The sequence below is a fragment of the Chiroxiphia lanceolata genome, chromosome 24 (genome assembly GCF_009829145.1).
Source record: "Chiroxiphia lanceolata isolate bChiLan1 chromosome 24, bChiLan1.pri, whole genome shotgun sequence".
Lineage (NCBI taxonomy): Eukaryota > Metazoa > Chordata > Aves > Passeriformes > Pipridae > Chiroxiphia > Chiroxiphia lanceolata.
Genome location: NC_045660.1, coordinates 3782944 through 3801871, shown reverse-complemented (window position 1 = coordinate 3801871; position 18928 = coordinate 3782944). Strand labels below are relative to the sequence as shown.

The window sequence follows — 18928 nt, the reverse complement described above, 5'->3', positions numbered from 1 at the left end:
TCGTGTGGGACTGAAACTTCTCTTTTCATTCTGTGTACTTTGCTCCAACTTCAGGCTGGGGTCGGAGACAGTTGATACCATGTGGGGTGACGGGCTGAGTTTCCCTTCTTGTTCGGAACTTCTCTTGTGCTGATCTGAAAATGGCTTAATTTTTGTTCCTTTATTACCAAGGGCACCGTCTGCTGCAGCATCTTGAGTTACTGGGTTGGCTTTTCTGTCAGGTTGGAATTCTGCTCTCCAAGAGAGCAAATCTCTCTGCTGGGGCCATCAAACCGTCCTGTGGTGACTGGTAGTGAGTGTTCCAGTATCCTCAGGGAAGATTTCAGCTCCTTGGCAATATGGTCACATATTCCTGCAATACATTTGGACAAATGTCATAGTTGTAAGTACGAAGTACTTCTGAGGTGCTTTGTGTATCCTGAAAAGTCTCAATTTAGATAAAACGTGTGCTAAAATACTGGTTGAACTTTTCAAGCAGGTGTTTTCCTACAGTTCACTTCTGTCAGTGTTCTGGTACAGATTTGGAAAAGAAGCTTATTTTATCTCGGAAAACGAATTTCACTTGGTTCCACGAGCTGCTGATATGTTGTGAATTAATAATATCTGATTAAGTAGCCCCATAAACTGGAATTATTAATGAATAGTTGTTCTGAGAATTAGTTGAACTTGATGAGGTACAAACAGTGCATATAAAAAGCGAACCAACAACTCCCCTATCCCAAAAACCAAATGACTTTCCCCCCAACTCTTTTTGTGCCAAGGATTATTGGACTCAAGCTGACAATTCCTTTTTTTTTTTTTTTTTTTCCTGCTGGAAAAAGAACTTATCTAATGAAAAAAGCTTCCACGTGTCATCTGGGCTGCCCACAAGAAACGGTTGATTAATAATAATACTTCAGCCCTAAATTACAGCCTCCTTGGGCTGTGTACTCCTAAATTCCACGGGTTGGGAGAATTTAAAGCTTTGTGTCTTCTCTTTGTCTTGCACAGCGATGAGCAGAGCGGGTCCCTTCCCACCCAACTTCTGAGAAACTCTGGGAGAGCAGGAGCTGAAATAACCTGACAATAACCCCACAGAGAACATCTCCTGGTGTGGGCTGGGAGAAGAGGATGTGGGAAGAGCACGGGGTTCCTCCGCTCGGGAATCCTCGGGGTCGTAAACCCGAGTTTGGGCATGAGGAGCAGGATGGTGCCTTTAATTCCTGCTGCTCCTGGGGAATTCTGAGTGATGCCATAAAGGAGGGTTTCGTCGCTTTGCTCCTCAGAAAAAGGCAAAGTAATTTCTGGCGTGAAAGTTGCTCGAGTGGAACGTTCCCTGTAGTAAAGTGGGCGTAGTCACTTACACCAGGTGGGCTCTGGTGAGTAACCCTGATGGAACTTTACTCACAGCTCGTCCCGGGGAGGTGCTGCTGAGTGGGAGCCCAGTGAAGACAAGGATGCTCCAAGTTTTTGGGGACTGAGAGAGAGAGAGAACTTGGTGGTTTTTTCCAGATGACCTTTCTAGCTGGGAAACACGGAGTAGGATCAAGAGATGGGGATGGCTGTGTGGGATGAGAAATCCGTGGTTTGCTGTGGGAATGACTCGTAAGAAACCAGGCCAGGGATTCTAGTTTTCAATTTTTCCAGCTCTCCCATGGATTTGTTTCCACCCCCTTCCCTTCAGAGCATGTGGCAGCCCTTAATAATGCACTGTTTTTTCCCAGTGTCTTGGGATTTAAAGGAAATTGCTTGAGTGAAAGGATTTCCCTGCCTTTAGTAGATGGGCATTTCTTGGGGCACGTGCTTGGGCTACAACAAAGTGTCTCCTGTAATTGGAGCAGCCTTTGGATCACATTAAACATTGACATCTTGGATAACCTCCCCATAGGTGCCCTGACATCTCTGGGCCTCTGTTTTTAAGTTCAGTGAAAGCAGTTTAAAAATCATGTTAATAAAAAAAAAAAAAAAAAAAAGCTTTTGGGCCTCTTGCCATACAATAGCTCTTTTTTGTTGACTTAGATTTCAACTTTAGTAGCAAGTGAGGCATGAAAAATGTTGTTGGAAATATGGTTTTTAAACTAAATTGGCACCAAATGGCTCTGTGCTGCCAATGAGCTGTGATGTCTTGGAATGGGAAACTGGGACCTGGCTCCTGTTGGCTCGTGCAGGGTTTTTCCTTGCTTTGCATTGTAAAGTCAGGAGCCCTCGAGTTGTGTGCTGTGCACTGGAGCTTTCCAACAAAGAGGAGTGTGGTGCATCTTCTTTTCTCTGAGTGATTTTAGGGCTTGGCTGTTTTAGAAAAAGCAGGAATATTGTGCTAGTTTGATTTTGTTGTTGTTGTTAAGGTCTTGTTAATTCTGGTGTGGACGCTGGAGGTTTTGCTGCTTTGTCTTTTAAACTCTCTGAAATAAACTAAGAGTTGCCTGATTCTCTTAAAATCTCTTATTTCCTGCAGTATCATCTCCTCGATGCCCAATTTTGAGGTTTCCAGTGTTTTCAGGCAGGATGTGTGTAGGATACAGGACAATAAACCTCAATCCTGACTCTCAGCTGGAGCTTTTATTTTTTCCTGCCCTTATCACCCCCAGTTTACTGGGAAACCTGGGACAAACCACCTGATTGTTGTGGTGAAATGGGGTTAGCAAGGCTTGCCTACTGCCTTTTATGAAGTTTAATTGAATTGCTCTGTGAATCCTTATTTATTTTCTGGGTTAGGGGAGGGTTTCTACCTTTGGTGTCTCTCTTGTAATCATGTTGTTGGTTGCCAGACGGAAATGTGTTTTCTGGAAGGTTTTATGGTTGACTTTCAGACCTTTTTTTTTTTTGGCTAGATTGTTTAGCAGTTTCCTAAAACTGTCCAGTTTAATTCCTTTTACCTGCTGCAACTTCTGTTTCCTGTTTTCCTTCAGCAAACTGGCACAGCTTCTTCCCTGTTCTTAAATAATATTAGAAACTGGGGTTGGGGGAGGCATGAGAATCAAATGTGCTGTTATAAAGCCGTGTCTTGCTGTTCTCATCAGCTTCCTGTGTTCATAATACTTTGGGTTTTTTCTGTTGACTTATTTGAGAACTCTGGTCAATGAGTACTGTGTTACAGAAGTGAGACCCTGTTCCATGAAGGCTGTATTAAAAAAAACCAGGCAGCTTTCCTTCAGAGAGAAAATAATGTCTAAAATTAGGCTAAATAGTGCAGCTGTTGGTTTTATCTGTTACCTCATACACGACTTTTCCACCATTTTTCTCTCCCTACTCTTTTCAAAGGAACACCACCAGTCAGAAATCCTGTTTTTTACCCTCTTGCATCTGTGCTCTCGGTAATTAAAATATTAGAGGAGAAAAGATGCCCTTTCCAGTTTTTACTCGGCGTATTTGAAATTCTTTGTCAAGTCAAGTTTGGTTTCTTTTTTTTGAATTGCAGCTACTGTGTGATGGATTGCTCTGGGGAAAAGCTCATCAGCGTGCCATTGCCCAATTCCTGCCAGGAATGTTGGAAACTCTCAAGGAGCAGAGACAGCAAAGCAAAAACTGAAGGCATTGAAGTGGTGGAGGGAGGATGGAAAAGATAAACTTGTCAGTATTTAGCGTTGCACTTATGGCCACTGGCTTTTTCTTCTGGAAGAGTCCTTAAACCATCAGCAGGGATGGAAAATAATATTTCCCCTTTTGTTCTGGTGGAAAAGAAAGGAAGGATGCCTCTTTGCTGGGAAAATAAGTTTTTTTGAGAAGTCCTGCAGAAGTTTTTTTGTGTCATGTGCTGATTTGAGAAAGTTCAGGCTTTAATTTACCCGGGGGTTATGAATGTGCAGTGGGAAAACTGTGCTGGATGTCTGTTAGCCAGAGCCATAAATCTCCAGCTGGAAGTGAATGACAGGTGGGATTGGAGGAAAAAAGCTGTTTTCTTTGGCACACTGCACCAGAACTGCTGTGTCTGGGTCCCTCCTGCCTGCTCTGGGGTGACACCAGAGGAGCTGCTGCTTTTTTTTTTTTTTTTTTTTTTCTCCCTTCAGTGGCTGGAAAACAGGGAAGTTCCTCAGTTGAAGGGAGGCTGGGTGTGCTTTCTGGGAGCTGGGGAGGACTATGCTGTGCTCCTGAACCGGTTCCAGTAAAATTCCAATCCTAAATTTAATGTCATCTCTGCCGCTTGCGGTTCTTCGGGCTGAGGCTCTGCAGGAACTGGGTCTCAGGCAGCCTTTTGTTTCTCCCTGGTGCTCAGAGGAGGAATGTGGGCTCTGAAGTGACTTTTCCTCAGTGGGAGCAGCTGAGATGCTCCTGTGGGAAAGTGCCAAGGTGAGGCACCAGGGCCGGGACAGGGTGGGAGAGTGGGATATGGGTCTTCTGAGGCTCATCCTGTGATTTGAGACCAGTTTTCCTCCCTGGTTTTAGCTGAATAAACCCTTTTAATGTAGTTTTGTGCTTAAAGCACCGCTCAGGCCTGGAACAGGAGGAGCTGCTTCTCTCAGGACTCAGCTCCTGTACATATTTTACCAGTTCCACGTCTTAATCAGATGATAATGTATATTAACATATGGATGAAGGAGGGGTTCCCAGTTCTTACTCCTCCATGCACCTGCACTCCCAGTGTTGTAACTCAGCAGTTCAGTCCTGCAGCTTGAGCATTTTTGAGTTTTTTTTTCCCAAGAGCATTTCCAGGTTTGCCACAGTGACTTTCTGGAGTATTTCTGAGTTTAAGTGACAACTCAGTAAGTATTTACATGACACGGGCATGAGCTTTCTGTAGTTACATGTAAAGGATGCTGCATAATGACAGGTAAACTTCATAAAAGCCACTTCAGAATTTCTCAGCAAATATTTTTTTTGCTTTACGTGCTCAGAGTAAAATGATAACTGTAGCTGGAATCTATTTTCTAATCGTGTTCTTTTTTATTTTTTCTGGGAGAAAAATGGGGCAAAAGTGGGTAGGAGCAAATAAGGAAGGGGCTTAGTTCATTCTGTAGGTGTGGTAAAGAAATTTCTTTATGAGAGGGTGAGAGAGTGGAGATTTAGAGTGTGTGTGTTAATTCCTATGAAATTCCCGTGAAAAATCAGTTTGTGTAAATAACTCTGAAAAAGCTGCTGCTCCATTACAGTTATTGGCATTTCATGCAATAACCAGCATGTCATTATTTCCTTAAGTCAGCTCTAGTAATTGAAACTCTTTCAAGGACAAATTCAATTGCTATTAACTTTTTATTTTGTTTTTCTCCCCTTTTTTTTTTTTTTTTTAACTTGAGTAACTTCCTCTTTCACCTGGATAATTAGCCTTAAACCCAAATTGGTTCAGGAAGCTCCAGTACAGACTTGGGGAGTAGTTTTTGGAGAATCTGTGGGGAGCCCTGATGCAGTCAATGTCTCCTCTATATGGAGCAGAAGCTGCTGCTTGCCCTGTGTTTTGTAGGTGCACTTGGCTCCGTGGTGAACCAGAGGGGACCAAAGATGACTTTTTCTGGTGGGATGTGATGGTGGCAGCCTGGATGTGGCTGGGAGGAGAGAGGGTTTTGGTGGTCACCAGTGTCAGACCGTGGCCGAAGGTAGCAGTGACTTTCCATCCTGAGAGATTCTGTGACTCTTCTCTCAGAGAGAAACTTTTGAAGTTTGGAGGACTCTGGAATTTCCCCTGGGGGAGGATGAATGGGTTAAACAAGTACTTTCCCCCCCTTCCACGCACTGGTGAAATTTCATTCAGGTCTGACTGAGAGAAACCCTGAAAGTCACCCTTTCCCTTCTGATGTCAGCACGTTCTGGCACCCTGCCTGTGAATAACCAGCAAGAATGTTTGAGAAGCTGGGTCCAGGCCACAACTCCAGCTGCACCTCCAGACGTGATGGGGGTCCTGCTCTGCTCTGCCCCAGCTGGGACTGAGCTTTGGGAAATGCTCAGGCTGGGCCACAACACGACCGGAGTGTGGGCAGTGGGTCTGTACCTTCTCACCATCAGTGCCCACAACAGTGGTTTGGGCAGCACAAGGCACAGGAGAGGGAGGGTACCTGCTCTGAAAATGCCCATTCTGGTTTGGGTTTCAGCACTGAATTTTTGGATCTTTTTGGTGAGGAGTCTGTGCTGCCTGACAGATCTTGCTGTTGGTTCCTTGCCGGTGTTGTGTTTGTAGGTGATGATGTTTTTTCCTTGTTGAACAGAGGTTTGGATGTGAATTGGAAAGGTCATCAAGCCCCCTGTCCTGCTCCAGGGCAGGATCAGCTACACCTGAGCACAGGCCAGGCAGCCACAAATGTGATGGAGCTGCCTCCATGTCTCAGTGCTTTGCTGGATATGAGGGAAATATTCCAACTCAAATCATCTTAATTGCGTGTCTCTTGTTGTCCTTGGCTCTCTAGGTATGGAGAGCAGAGGCAAAAGTGTGGAGTAACCTGCTTTCAAACGTGTGGCTTTCTGCCTGGCCCCTGTTTCCATGAGATAAACTCACTAGTTAGGTTGCAAAACGTCTCCTGTGCTTCCAGGTTACTGTGCTAGGTGGGAATTGCGTTGGAGGGATTGGACTGTCCTGCTTTGCCACCTGAACTCCACCAGGGTCCCGGGGCTGACCGGGCTCGCTCTGGTCTCTGTGTGGGCTCCTTCCTGTTGGCTTGTTTGGAGTTTTGTACTTCATAACAGTCTGATGATGGATTTAAAGTCCAAATGACTGTAGGACTATGCACCCTGTGCGAGTTTAGGAGGAGAGTCTGGTATTCATTAACTCTGTGTAAATAATTAAACCAGTGCCAGGCTGGAGGTGGTCTCCCCTCAGCCGCCTTCCTGGTGGAAGGGTTTGAACAAAAGTTCTTATCTCTGTGCAGAAGATCCTTTGAAACAGTGGAAGTGCTGGAATTAGTTACAACTTGGGGGTTTTCTTTCTTCAAATTGAGTATCTCTGACTTTGGAGCTTGCATGGCTAATCAAGGGAAAGACATCCCATTCAAGGCCAGTTTACCAAGTGTGATCACGTGTTCCAGAAACTGCCCTTTTTTTTTTTTTTTTTAATGTCCTGTGGCTGCACGTGTTCTGTCGGTATTCTGAGAAGTCCTGGAGTCCTGCCCCTTGGACTGTGTGGGTGGGTGGGTGGGGTGTTATTTTTTTTATTATAAAACCCCCCAAACTCCTTTGGGTCATTTGTGGTGATTGCAGTGCTTCAAATCCCCTGGGAAGGACTCAGGGCAGCTGCTGCGTACAGCAGAGTTGAACATTAATTTTCTTCTTTAAATTATATGTGGACAATTGAACAGTGTTGTGATAGGTAGCATTTAAGTATCAAAGTATCTCCTAGTCTTTCAGGCTGTTGTGATAGACCAGCAAGGCTCGTATGAGCAGTTTTCCACGTCTCTGGAGCCTTTCTTGTGGGTGGGCACATGGGAAACCTTCAGAGAGGTGCTCAAAGCCATAGCTCAGAATCCAGGTTAATGCTCTCACTGCTGCTGAATCAGACTTTCTCTCTGGGCATGTGCACCCAGAACAGTTTTCACGGGATCACAGGTTGGAAGGGACCTCTGGAGATCACCCAGTCCAACCCCCTGCCAAGGCAGGGTCACCCAGAGCAGGTGACACAAGGATGTGTTCAGATGGGTTTGGAATGTCTGCAGAGAGGGAGACTCCACATCCTCCCTGAGCAGCTGTTCAGAGCTCTGACACCCTCCATGGAAAGAAGTTCTGCCTCATGCTGAGATGGAACTTTAATGTTTTAGTTTACGGCCATTGCTCCTTGTCTGGTCTTTGGGCACCACTGAACAGAGTCTGGCACCATCCTCTTGACAGTTTTCTTTGGCTTAAGGAAAAAGCATCTCCCTGGGAATGTGGTTTCTAGCAGCCTGTGGGGAGAATGTGTCTCCCCTGGAATAGGGCACATGAATGGGGAAGGGACTTTCAGAGGGTTGGTCCTGGATGAATGTTTGTGGTAGAATTGGCATAAAGCCCCCCTCTTGTTCAGCCCTTGCTCTGGAAGAGAAGCAAAACACCTGGCTGTCTGCTGTCTGCTCTTGGGTGTGCAGAAGACACTGACAGAGTGATCCTATCCCAAATTATCCTGTCTGCCTGTACTTGAAAGATCCTTCTAAGCCCCTTCCCTGTCCTTCCCGCTCGGTTCACGGGGCATGACGGCGTTGCAGAAGCTGGTTTCCACGTTAATTGTGATTGATTACCTTGCAATCTAGGACAAGATTTCCTTTGAAAAGCTATATGCTGATTTGGTGTCAGGAATTAAAATCAGATGAAGTGATTAGTGTTCTATGAGACATCCCAGAGCAATCCAGTGCTCCTCAGCTTTCAGCTGTGTTTCGGCCCTTAACCCTTCCATCCCTTCTCCTCCTTGGAGCTCGATGCTAAATCTGCTCGTGTGAATAACTCAGTAGGTGTGTTGTACCAGGAGATCAAGGTGTATTTTGCTGCTGAGCTTCAGAGTGGAGCTTTACTGGCTTTAATGATGAATGCAGAGCGTGTTGGAAGTGCACTGTGTCAAGGCCACAGAGATGCTCGTACGGATTGGGGAGCAGGAATTAAGGTGAGCTTTAAATCTGATCACTCTGTAAATGGCAATAAACTGTTCAGAGTTGTCACTGCTGTCAAGGTACAGTCGTGTCTCATCTTCCTTTTCTCATCTGAGTTGTCTTACGGTTTCTTGTTATACCTGTTCCTGAAACCAGTGAAGACTTTTGCAGCGTTGGCTGTTCCTCCTCCCCCCATGGCATTGGCACAGTTGGGAATTCTTGCATCTTCTCCCCAGCTGCCAGCACACGCTCCTCGTAACTCGCTCAGCAGCTCCTCACGTTGTTCATTTTGCCTGGAAAGAAAGCTGGGTTTTTCTGGACATGGGTCAAATTAAAGCCCAAGGATAGAAGCAAATGTGGGGCAGCAGAACCAGGCTTCAAAAATCACTATAACCAAGCCCTGGTAGCTTTTTTATTTATTTATTTTTTTTTTAACTATTAGTATTTTTAAATAACAATGACCTTGTGTCGCTTGGGATCTGTGTTGGACTTGCCAAGAGTAGGGAACCTGAATCATGACAGCATTGGCTCAGTGAAGGCTCCAGGAGTGTCTTCCCTGCTGTCTGGGAGCTTGGCTGCAGCTCCAAGTTTCTTGCCTACGTTTTTTCCATCTCCCCCAACCTCCTCTTCCCAACAGAAGCACGACAGCAGCTCTGCTTGCTGGATGCAAATAGATCTTTTGGGTATAAATACTGGAGATTGGTTGTGGTTTGCTATAAAGTTACCAAGCTCATCCCTGGTAAATGCAGATGGTAACTTGTCGTTACTGCTATTTTAAATATTTTTGGTTCCGTGGAGCCGAAGTGGAGACTTGGAGGTTGAATTTTAAGGCTAAAATAAGAGAAGGCTCAATAAAACCCGCAAAAATAGCACCCAAATTTCTCGGCTGCTGTAATGACAAGGGAAATAAAGTAACTTTTCTGTTTCCTATTAGCAAAACAAAGCTTTGTTACCTTGTTTTATGTTGGATATAAAACACAGAGGGGTAAGAAGGGATGGGAGGGGATTTGGGATTTACCGAGTTGCTTCCTAGTGAGGTGTCACTGGGTCTGGTGCCAGTGCAGTGCATGGTGTGTGGTGACAGTCACCTCCTGCCCTGTGACCCGGGGCTGTGTGAGATACTCTTGAGGTAATCAGAGGATGTTCATCCCAACCTCCTGGTTGGAATGAGGCTGAGTTTGAATTCTGGGAGATGAGCATGGTGGAGCCACAGGGTTTGTGTTCAGTTAAACTGGGATTGCCTGTCTCTCCCACAGCTTCATCCCAAACCTCAGACTTCTTGGATCATTTTGGTCTTCCATAACACACGCTTTTAAATAAATTCAGTTATTCTGCAGGAGCAGAGACGTGGCTTGGAGCAGCTACAGGCCCCGACATGCAGCTCCTGTTGAAGCAGCAGCTGCTGTGGAGAAGATGGAACTGGGATGAGGCACTTCTGACAGCTCTACCTCTCACACAGTGCTGTGTGTGCAAGGAGAGTTGGGACCATGGAGCCCTGACCTGATCCTGAGAGGCTCCTTGGTTAAGCTCACACCAACCCAGCGTGGGAAGAGGTCATGGGAGTTTGTCTGTCCAGTCCAGTCTGTTCAGCCTCCGTTTATTCTGGTGTAAAATGAGACAGATTTGCAAAGTGATGAGATATTCAAATACAGTTGGAGCTTTCAGACAGACACAAGTGGGTAGAAACCTGTGCTGCTGCATTTTATGGATGAAGAGCTGGAAAGAATTTTTTTAGGAAGCTGGGAGGCCGTGCTGGAGGTGTCTTATCAACTCTGGAGTGTGCACCAGCACCCATCAGATTTCTGTGCAGGAAGGGTTTTTAATGAATTGATAAAACCAACTTTATTCTAGCAAGTAAACTCTAGTGAACCTCTTGCACAGGTTCTTCCTTCAGACCTAAAGTTTTGGAAAACATCCGCTGTGTTCAGTAGCAAAAGACGTTTGGCCATAAGATCAGCACTGCTTGTTTTAAAAGAAATAGGGGGTTCTGGGGAATTAGCTGGGTGATTGAAGTTTGCCACAGATTATATTTATGGGGTTTCTGAAGCCCTTTCAGGTTTTCAGTAGTGCTTGGAGCAAATATTTCGTGAGTCTCTGGTGATCTGGAACAGCCGCTCTCGTACTGATCGGACTGAGATCACTTACGAAGGGGTAACACGCAATATAATTCTGCTCTTCCATCCTAGCCCTTCCTCCTCTTGCTTTTTTTATGGCTTACTCTTGGCCCAGTCCCATTTCTGTGGTACAACATGAGCCTGCTTTGCTCCTTGCAGCGTGGAAGTCGGCCTGGAACGAAAACACTGTAATGAGACACTTGAACGTCTTTTTGTTGACTTGTCTCCAGTTCATTAGAGCAGACGTAGGAGGTTGGCTAAACTTAAAGCCTGATTTAATATTCAGGAAGGAAGTTTCTTTCCATCTTAAAAGGAACAGCACCTCATTACAACTGTCACATGGTCCTTGGGATCATCTCCCATGGAGCTGAGGTGCGGTTTTCTTTACATCTCGGTGTTGCTCAGATTTTGGGAGGAGTCAACAATGACACTTGGGGCAAGTTGGTTGAATAATGTGCTTCTAAAGTGAGTTGAAGTCTGAGAGTGAGGGGTAGCTTGTTACCTAATTATTTGGATAGAAGGAAATTATGTTTTCATCCTTAAATGAAATTATTGGAGAAATTATATAGGAATTGTGCAGAGATCACACAGTCTGAATACCAAACTACATCATCCGACCCCGACTGGCTGGGAAATGCCTGAAAATTTCACTGGTCTGTAAAAGAATCACAATTCTTTGTTAATTTTGGCCGTAGTTAAATCAGTAAATGGTGTTTGTCAGGGTCTCCAGGCATGGTAAAAGAACCATGTAACTGGTTCTCAGCTCCTGCTGCCACATCAGGGTCTGATAAAGAAGGAACTGATGGCCCAGCCAGGTTGCCCAGGCTGGGCTGTCAGACAGGGACAGTGTCTTCCAGCCATGCCCTGGGCAGGCTCAGGCTTTGGGCTGTTCCCTAACCCAGAGCCCCTGCAAAGGCCTTACATTGTGGTTTTTTGGAACAACGTGGATGTTCAGTCAGAGAATGGGTCATGTTTCAAGGGACCACAGTGGGTCATCTGCTCCCACCTCCCCACTCAAGCAGGGTCATCCCAGAGCACGTGGCACAGGACTGTGTCCAGACAGCTCTGGAATATCTCCAGTGAGGGAGACTCCACACCCTCTCTGTGCAGCCTGTTCAGTGCTTGGTCACTGCACAGGGAAGAACTTCTTCCTCATGTTCAGGTGGAACTTCCTGGGATCATTTTCTGCCCAGAACAGCTGGGCAGAATGATGGGCATCATTTTTGTTGCCTCTTGTCCCATTGCTGGGCACCCCTGAGCAGAGCCTGGTCCATCCTCTGCCCCCTCCCTTCAGGTACTTACAGACACATCATATCATTGTGGTGCTGGCAAGAGAAAGATGGAGGGAAAGGGAATGAATCCTCTGGTTGTTGCCTAATTTTCAGGAGGTGGGGGATCCCTTGTGCTGTTTCCACAGGGATGTGCCCCAGGCCTGCAGATTGGAGAGGTGTCCATGAGGAGCCATTGTGTTGCTTGTACATCCAGGGGGAGGAGGAGGGTGCTGTGAGAGGGCAAGGTTTGCATAAACACAGAGCAGAGTTTCCCCCTCTCCCAGGTCAGCCCATCTCAGTGTTTACAGCATAAATCTTGCTTCAGGTCCTTTTGCACGACAGCTTTTCACAAGTCCAGAAAAATGTCCTGTTCTGCCTCTGAGTAGATCCTGAAGATAGCAGAAAACCAGTTGTGTGTCATCTTTAGATATGATAGTGGTTGAAATATTATATCAAGGGTCCTGAGAGATGCCTGAATAATGTGGTGTTGATAAGCAACGTGGCCACGTGTCAGAGAGATCAACTGACTGAGGAAAGGAACTGAAATCCAGAGCCTTGGTAAGCTGGATTTGTAGAATTTGTTAAGGCTTGTTTAAAGTCAGGCTGGGAAGGAAAGATGAATTCAGTGAATGCACTTGGTTTAAAACACAGGCAGGCTTGGCACCTTCCCACCCTCCGGTTTTTAATAAAATAAAAAGTAAGGTAACTCTGCTTGTACTTGGACACAAACACTGGGCTCCTGTGGGGTTATTTCCTGTGGGGTTTGAGGGGTGACTCTCATTTCACTTCCCCACCACATCACCTTCTTCTCATCGACTTCTTTCAGGGATGAAATGTTCCATAATGATGCATTCTGTAAGCAAAACTCTGGCCAGTTTTAATCAATTACAAGAATATTAGTAAGATCTGTGCTTGGGAAAGTCCTCCGAGATGTGTGGACTGGGCTCTTGCTGAGAAATGTTAATGGGTAATTACTGGATTGTGTTTAGCAGGGAGATACAGGTCACAGGATGGCTGCTGGGAGAAACTCATCCTTCTTCCACTGGTACAACTTAGCATCTGGATTTACAGCAGATTTACACTCCCCAAAGTGGTGTAATAAATGATCGAGGAAAGGATGGACATTGAACAGGGCAGATTTTAAGTTTGCAGGAGCTCCAGATAGAAGCAGGTGCCTGAAGTAATTTAGAAAACATCCTGTTTTCCTTCTGTGTTGGTGTCATGAGCTTATTCTGAGGGCTGGGTGTTAGGAGGAGTTTAGAGGAATAGAAAGTGTCTTCGGTCAAACTCTGACCTACTGGAAAAAGTCAGAAGAAAAACCAGGCTCCTTCCAGTTGCAGAACTGAAACTGTCGAGCAGAGGTCAGTTATTTTGGCAACCAGTACTTCAGTCTACATTGGCCATTGATAATGAGATGACAGTAATACATCACCTGCTGGTTATGCATCCAAATCTGAGTTAGATTCTGGCAGTCGTAGGGGCGAGTCTGTAGCTCACGTAAAAGTGTATTTGTCCTGCAAGTTTCTGAGGGATGAGTGTTTGTAACGCTGTACTGTGTTCCAGAAGTCAGGTTTTGGTACTCCCAAGCTTATGGGCGTGAGTCAGAGCATCCTGTCCTGCTTCCTGAATGGAGTGCTGTTCCCAAAGTGATGGTGCTGCCCCGGAGGGAAGGCAAGGAGGGTCACTGGTGGGTGCTGAGTAGGGCCAGCATGGGCTCAATGTGCTGTCCTGCTGGTGCTGAGGGACTGAGGGAAGTTAATGGATTTCTCAAGTTAAAAAAAGGAGGGGGGGAAAAGCAAAACAGGAACTGTGCATTCCTGTGATGTTCTCAGGAAAACATGCTTGTCGTTTGAAGTGTCCTGGTGAGATGGTGGATACACCTCACTGTAGTGTTTACCACGGGGTTTTCTAGGTGTTTTCTTTTGGGAGCATCTTTATCTACTACAGGAGGGATCTTTATTTTCACTTTAACCTCCCCTCAGCCTCTCGTGTCTCTCTTGAAAAGCAGACCACCATGGGAAGAGGGGCAATGGAGCGTGACCCGGCACACTGGCCCTTCAGAAGGCTATAAAAGGCAGCGAGTTCAGGCTGGGGTGTTGACCTCAGCACAGCCAGTTGCACCTTAAATAGATCAGATGAAAGTGCCCCTCACTGGAAGATGAACCATGTTTGCTCCCAAATGGGGACGGTTGTTAGTTTGTGCTCGTTTCTCTGCTTATGGAGGAGCTGGAGTCACTTGTGTGTGGAGTTTTGGAAGAGATAGATGGGTGTGAAAGTGTCTGAACTGCAAACACGAGCGTGACCAGCTCAAAGTAGGCTTTGCTGAAGCCTCCTGTGTTGCTCACTGGATGTTGTTGTGTCCCACCTCTCTGTTAGTTGTGCTTTCGGTGGTGTTGTGGCATTGCCCTGGTTGTGTGTTGGCACAAGGGAGTAACTGCTGGTGTCAGCTGGTGGAATTGCCACGGCCTGGTTGATTTTGGTGGATCTCCAAGGCTTTGTGCCAGCTTTGGGCAATACCTCCCCCTGTGTTTCGTGCTTGTTCACAAGACCTGTGCTTTATGAGCAGGTGCCGTCGCACTTAATGTCACTGTGGAGTACATGGAAAATGGGGTTTGTCTTGCTCAATGCACTGGTACCTTGATGCTGCAGGCAGTGTAACTCTTACAGTGCCTCCTGGGCATAAAAATACGGCAGAGGTTTAGTTTAGGGGGAGGGTTTAGAGGTGGGAGATCGAATCTCCTGTCCCTGGAAGCAGTGTGGATGTGGTGTTAGAGGCTGAGACCTCCAAGACCTGACCCAGCGCTGGTGGGTCATGGCAACCTGAGCTCTTGGTAACTCCAGAGGATGCAGAACATACTAGAAATGGCAAAGGTCAGTGCAGCCTCTTGGCTTTGATTAGGGATAGTTGTTAGAGACACTAATGCTGGGTTGATAAAGCCTCTTGGCAGCCTTGTGATCAAGACAAAATATTCCTTCCTGAGTGATTCTGTTTCCCTTGACTCTCCTGTGGAGGTTCCCCTTCCTGCCTTGGCATGGTTGGTGTTTTTCAACGGGGGGGAAGGCACTGGAAAACTGATTTTGAACCCAGGTCTGTTCCTGAACCACTGTAGGTGTTCCCAGCCTGTTATGGTGCTGCTGCTGTTGCTGCTTTTCTGCTGCATCCAGGTCATTGCTTTTGGTAGGAACAGCATAGGACAGTTGGGGGAGCAGGGGTAGTTTTACTCCTTTGCCTGGTTTCAGTGATTAAATCCAATATGACCACAATCCCAGCTGACAAATTCTTAGGGAAGACAACTCCCCTTTCCCAGCGTTGTCCATCACTAATGCAGTTTTTGTAGCCAACACAGCAATGTGCTTTGTAGCTCCACTGGCTGCCGAGACCACTCGTCCTTGCCTTTGGGTAACGAGGGGTTGGAGACACGAGTTGAGAGCCCGCTCTTCTGCAAGACCCAGTTTCTTCACTGCAGTAAGATCCCGTGTGGATCCAGCCTGGGGGAGGTGAGCAGTTGGTTCCACTGAGCCTGCGGGACGGGTTGAACCGGGACCACTCAGCGTCTTCTCAGCTCGACAGCTTCCAGCCCCCGGGGTCCGGTGGTCCCCGTTCTCCAGCCAAACTGACGGTGGGCAGGGAGCAGCTGCTGCCTCTCACTGGATTCCCCGGGCCTGGCCTGGCTCGTCTTTGTACCGGTAGCCAAACAATAGTTGGTGCTGGCGGGGCCATGTGGCGCGTCACGTGCGGGGCTGTTGCTGCCGGGGTCCTTCCCATCTGTTCCCGGCTCTTTCTGGGTTATCCGGCGCGGGTCCAAGTCCTCGCAGGCAGCCAGCTCCATGGCCAGAGATTACGAGCACTAACCTTCCTGGCAGGAGTTGGTGTGGCTTTGCTTTTTATGCAGATTAGCCATGTGCTTCTCACTTCAAGGCGTTCCACAGGAAAAGACGTTTCCTGTGTTTGGTTCTGGGTGGGCGGCTCCGGCTCCAGCGCCGGCCGGGGCTGAGCCGGGCTTGGGAGAGAGGGATTACGGCGCTTGGCCCCCCCTTCCCCTTCCACCTCCACTGCTACGTCACCACAACACAACCACACGCGCGCTCATACTGTTGGTGTCATTCATTCAGTGCCAAGATTGCTTTAAAAAATTCCCTTGGCCCCAGTTCAAACAGGAGTACAGCTGGGATGTGTTAGATTTTAGGCAGTCTGCCCTCAATTTGAGATGAGTTATAAATAGCAGTGCCGACTTCCTTAACTACCACTCTCCGAGGTAAAATGCAGGTTAATGACTGTGGGAATCAATTAGGGCTTCTCTCGGTTAAACAGCCAGGAATGCTTTTTATTATTTTTTTATCACAAAAAACGGACAACGGAGCTGGTCAGGGAAAGGTTTAAGAGCCAAGGTGAGGGCTTTGGGCTTTTCTCTTATTTTTTTGGCATTCTTATTTTTTCAGGGGGCAGATGAGGAAACCAGTTGTGGCCAGCACCCCACATTTGCCAATAGTTGAATGATGCTGATTTGAAACTGGAGAGTTCAGTAGATGACTCTCCTTCCTTTTCTTCCTCTGGCCTAATAAAATAGAAATACGTAATAAGGTAACTGGGAAGGTCAGAATTCCATTTTTCTGTACAGCTGTGCAGGGTTTGGCTCTTGCTTCCGAAGCGGGATTTGCCTCTTCCCATTACTCATTTTCCTTCTGGGACCAATAGCAAGTCCCCTCCAATTTAACCAAACTACTTGTTCAATAGGCCAAATTTCTCTTCTACCAGACAAAACCTCAAAAGAACTGTTGTGGAATCCTCTTGTCTGCTTAAAACTTTTTTTTAATTTTTTTTTTTTTTAAGGAAAACGCTGGTGTTGTTTGGAAGAAGAGCTGATTTCCCTGTGCTGCTTCATTTTAGGGGTCTTGACACCCTTCACATCACACGTAGTGATTTGAAGAGCTTTTGAACTCGGCAATTTAAGCTCACTCTGGGCTTGCTGTTACAAACTCTTTAGCCTAGAAATATCTAAAATTTTCCCAAAAGCTCAGCAGTTTCCCTGGAGCACCAGCGTTCGGTCGCCCTCATTACACACAGAACCACCCAGCTCTCCTTTCCGAAGTTCGACTGGTGGCAGGACAATATTTTGCCAGGTTTTGGTACTTGACAGTGTTACACAACAGCAGAGATAGCGGGATTGAGGGAGAATAGAAGCAATTTCTCTGAATGCAGGGAGGTGTAAGCAGGGGGTCTGGACTTCAGTGATCAAGGAGCAACACTTTTCTCTCAATTATGTCTCTCTGTGGCAGGGCCTTTGCTTTTGAAGTGTAATCACAGTAATCTACTCCTGTGGTTTCCTATTGAAAGGATTTCCCACGTATCAGTCCAGAGAAGAATTTCCAGCCTTTTGCAGTCGGGAGTTTGGTATTTCCTTATTAATCCTGAAGTGTTCTTGCAGGCATCGCTTCCTCTCGGCCCAGCTCGTGTGACAGGGGCATACAAAGGGGCTGTGCAGCACCTCTGCTCCTCCCAGCACCTTCACAGGAGCTCTTGGATCAATCCCCACATCCCTACGTTTCAACCTTTTTCTTTTCATGAGGCACACGTAGTTAAACTACCTAAAAGGATTGAGGTAGCAGATTCAAGGAGGCTTCCTGATGGTTGGCTCTTTGAGCCAGAGCAACAATACCAAGTGGAGAGCAGTTAAAGCCCCGTCAGCAAGACAGAGATGTGGGATATTTTGAATTAGTGGGATATTTTGAGGGAGGAAACAAGTTGCAGTGTTTGAGATGCAGCCCCGGGGAGCACGAATTAGCCTGTTGGCTTGCAGGAGCGTGTGTAGGAAATAGTTCCTTCATTAGAGATTAATTGGCGTTTACATTTCTTCTGTTGATAGAATTTTATCTTTAAGGCTGCAATTTAGATACTCTTCGTGTTTGTTTTTAGCATCTTCTCTGTGCTGGGGCCTGGTGGAAGGGTGGCAGTTTGAGGCACTGTTGTGTCCTCCTACGCTGAACAATCAAGGTGACGACTTGGTCACATCCTGGAAATATCTTTGGGGTTTGTGTTTTGGGGTTTTTTTTCTTCCCTCTCTTCTTTTTTTTTTTTTTTTTTTAATGGCTGCATAAACAGTTTCTTGGGAGTTTTTTTAGCAGTCGTCATGCTTCCTGTAGGAGTCATGAAAAAGTGAATCCTCACCTTGTTTCTCTCTTTCCTGAAGAGATGGTTACTGTTGTGGGTGACCACAGACAAGAAAATCAGTGCAGAGGTGTGGCAGCATGTGGTCTGAGTGTATTTAAAAAAAAATAAATAAATTAAAACCCAAAATCCCTCAAAAGGAATGTATTTGAGAAGCTACCTGCAGAGGTGAGTTATAACCAGGAGGAAGCAAGTAACAAACGGAAAAGATGCTGAAATATTTAGTCAGTAACCCCAAAGTTACACTTTATCAGGTGGAAGGAAGGATGTGTGTGTTTGGGGGTGGTGAGAGAGAGGTTGAAGTCAAAAGCTGGGGGCTGGGAAATCTCCTGGTGGCCCTGTTTTTACATACCAAAGAAGATAATGTGGGGAGGGAGAAGATGTCAGTAATGTAAGGTGATACCCACAAGGCAGGACTGGGGACGCATTAGCAACAATTGCTGGGGAGATGTAAACACAATTTGCATCCTTTAGGGTGTATGGGGGCTCCACATGGGTGCTCCATTCAGGATTGAGCCCTGTAGCTCTGAGGATTCCAACCAGAGCCATCAAAGAGCTCTTTTTTCTACCCCCATGAATGGAAGCTCCTCTTCAGAGCCAGGCACAGAACCCTGTGTGGGCTCTGGGTGTGGAGTACAGGAATCTGGGGCTTCCTTGGAGAAGGAGCCTGGGAGTCCTGCAGCCTGTGTCTGTGTTACTCCTCAGCAGCAGCAGCATCTGTGGTAACTTGAACACAAAACACGAAATATAACTTCTTCAGAACTGTTTTAGTGTCAGTGTGGAGGAGAATGGGAACATCAGCACAGCTGAGCATGGAAGGGCATCCAAAATCCGCCTCTGTGGGGAGAATCACACCAGTGCCATGCACAGGGTCGTTTGGGAACAGGTTCCACAGGATGACAGATGCTGTGTTTGCAGGGATGTTTG

The 18928-nt window shown here is 46.5% G+C and overlaps 1 protein-coding gene across 3 annotated transcripts in view; it reads left to right on the top strand.

Moving 5' to 3' along the window:
- The window catches only part of ARID1A (AT-rich interaction domain 1A), a 56492-nt gene that overhangs the window by 3075 nt on the left and 34489 nt on the right, over positions 1-18928 (top strand). Inside the window, exon 1 of one of the 3 annotated variants that reach the window (XM_032710080.1) lies at positions 41-382. The exons of the other annotated variants lie outside the window; for them this stretch is intronic. The gene's annotated coding sequence lies outside the window, so the exon portion shown is untranslated. Of the gene's footprint in view, positions 1-40; positions 383-18928 lie in introns of those variants that run through there. 3 annotated transcript variants of the gene reach the window in all.